Here is a 3032-nt window from a genome sequence, read left to right as displayed (position 1 = left end):
TGCATTTATCTTTTAGCTGTTGGGAAGGAAGATAAAGTGAATGGAAGAATGAACAATTAAATGAGCAAATAGGAATGTTCTTAGTGGATGCTTGAAGATGTGTATCAATCGTCCCCTTGGAAGGTCCCAAATGGCCTGCAAAGCCTTTGACATTATAAACAAGATTCTCCCAAATCTGGTGCATGACAGATCTATAGTATATCTTTAATAATTATATATGTTTTAAAAAAGATATCTCTTTGAAAAACCCAGAGAGCCTTATCTATATTTATCTCAGGACTCTTTCTCCCATAGAGAACCAAGATGATTTCAATGTATTGCTACTGGTATTTTTCAGAAGGTCACTCACAGGGGATTAAATTTGAGTGATTGTGCATTGTGCCATTAATTAAGTTCTTACAGATATTTTGGGCTAATATTTGTCAAAACTGAAAGATTATTTTCAGTAATCAAGGAGCTTATCTTAAAAATATAAATCTGTTTTTCAAAAAAACTTCCTGATTTAAAAATTATATGAAAAAATACATAAAATGCATGTATAAGAATATATATACATATATACACTTAAACACACAGAGAGACACACACAAATCTATTATAAAAAGCTGTTATAACAAATCAATATGTATTTGTGGTTGTGAAACTTGACTGTAAAACACATATCAACCTACTTTGTAAAGAATGAAAGGTGGACAGAGGGAAACAAAATGGCAGCGCCAAAGGGGAGCCTCTGGGTCAGGGCCCAACTGGGGTTCCCACCACTGTGCCACTGACTACACCGCCACTGCTGCTGACCATGGCCCTGGCGGGAGGCTCGAAGACCACTTGGGCTGAAGCATTTGACTCAGTCTTGGGTGAAACGGTATTTTGTCACGGGGCCTGTGACAGCTGACCTTCCCCTTGCTTTGTTGAAGAGGAAGAGGAGTTGTACACATGTCAGAAAGGTCACAGGCTGTTTTCAATTTGTCAATTTGTGGATGATGGAATTGATTTAAATCACACCAAAATGGAATGTGGAATCCACAGGTACAGAAGCATATTCCTAATCTGATAAGCAATATGCTTGCCATCTTGGTTGTCAGAACCAGATGCCATTCACTGAACTGAGACAAGAACAGCTCATGTCCCTGATGCCAAAAATGCATCTATTCTTCCCTTTAACTCTGGTAAAGTTATTCTGGAGTGACATGATGGACTCTGCACAGAGCTTCATAACCTCTTCCTGGACGTTTTATCTTCAAGCTGATGATGGAAAAGTAGTTATATTCCAGTCTAAGCCAGAAATCCAGTATGCACCACAGCTGGAGCAGGAGCCTACAAATTTGAAAGAATCGTGGCAAAGCAAAATGTCCTTTTCTGCAAATGAGAAATTCACAAACACAGAGGAACTATCTTGAAGATGGAGAAAGTGATGGCTTTTTAAGATGTTTCCCTCTTACCTCTGGGTGAACTTTACCATGACTCCTGTCCTCTCAGTGATGGTATTGCTCCGGACTCATTGCACAATTGTTGCTACAGCTGTGGAGTAGTATGTTCCCTCTGAGGAGCTGAGTATCTGTGGTGACTTGGAATTTGTGAACCAATGAACAAATGCTAAACAGATATCCAGCTTCTTCTCTTGTGGTTGTTAGATGGAAAGCTGGACTATGAAGTAGCAGGGTCTCTACCTACAAAAGTGAATCTTGCTCATTCAGAAATTTAAATTTTTTTTTAAAGAAGGGTAATAGATATCCAAGTTTCCATTCCTCATAGAGCTTTTAAAAATGGTTTCATTGGTAGGGCACCTGGGTGGCCCAGTTGGCGAAGCATCCAGCTTCTGCTCAGGTCATGATTTCACGGCTCATGGGTTTGAAACCTCCGTCACACTCTATACTGACAGCTTGGAGCCTGGAGCCTGCTTCAGATTCTGTGTCTCTGTCCCTCCCCAGCTCACGCTCTGTTTCTTTCTCTTTCTCAAAATTAAATACACATAAAAATTTTTTTTTAAAATAAAAAACAAAACAAAAATGGTTTCGTTGGATATAGGGCTTAGTCATCACTATAAAATGCAAATAAAGTTACTGAAATCTGTGAAAACTGTATTTGCTGTAACTTTATCTGTAAATTCTTTTTCTAGTAATTTAAGAGATGGATATTTGAGATTTCAGTTTTATTTTACTTATAGTTGAGCTATTCTATTATTTACATTGGTTTTGTTTGTTTTCTTTCTTAGCCAAATTCTGTGAGCTGATCAATGATCATCTCCTAGATCATGATACTGTCACTTTAGTTAATAAACTGAATACTCAGTAGGGTTTGTTGCTTCTGCTCAGAAATGGCCCACAAGCGGCATTTTGAAATTAGGCAAGAAAAGCTCTTTTATGACATTACATTTTCAGTTGTATTGACTGAAATCACTAAAGTTTTATTTGAATAAAAAAAAGAATGAAGGGTTACAGGAAGGTATTATATTATTTGTGTATAGTATTTTCCAAGATAGAAGAAACTATATAAATGTTTTGTTCTATTGTTTTGTATGTACTTTGAACCATGATTATTTGGACAAATTTTGAGCTATTTCCCTTGGTAGGAAATAACCAAGGCCACACATCTGCAAGGTGTCTGGCCAAGGTCATGGATATAGCCGAGAGCCCTGAAAGCATTTTTCTTGGGGCAGCTCTCCCTGGGGTATATAGAATTTGAGTGTAAATCATGCTCTGGCCAGTGAGAGGCCATCTCTTAGTCACTGAGCTGACATGCCAAGACCTCTTCTCTTGCCAGGGGTAGGTCTGATGTGTAGACCTCAGGACTGTAAACTCAGTATGCTGTGTGTGTCATTCAACACCATGCCCCATCTTCCCCGTCATCATGTGCAATGAATAGTATGAACATTTTGGGAGGTGTGACCCTTCTGTCATTGAATGGCTGCTCACCAGCTTCAGAAGGAATGCACTGACATCAGCAAAATCTTTTAGGAGAAGAAATGAGGAAACCAAAGGCAAGAAAACAGCAACGCTGCGGAAATGTGAGTGTATGCATGCTGAATGCATTTC

The 3032-nt window shown here is 38.7% G+C and overlaps 1 pseudogene; it reads left to right on the top strand.

The window, feature by feature from the left end:
- Positions 1 to 707: 707 nt before the first annotated feature.
- On the top strand, positions 708 to 1702 carry LOC144233345 (transmembrane protein 59 pseudogene; annotated as a pseudogene).
- Positions 1703 to 3032: the final 1330 nt, after the last annotated feature.

The sequence above is a fragment of the Crocuta crocuta genome, unplaced genomic scaffold (genome assembly GCF_008692635.1).
Source record: "Crocuta crocuta isolate KB4526 unplaced genomic scaffold, BGI_CrCroc_1.0 scaffold113, whole genome shotgun sequence".
NCBI lineage: Eukaryota > Metazoa > Chordata > Mammalia > Carnivora > Hyaenidae > Crocuta > Crocuta crocuta.
Note: the sequence above shows the minus strand (reverse complement) of the source record. Positions and strands in the feature narration are given on the sequence as shown.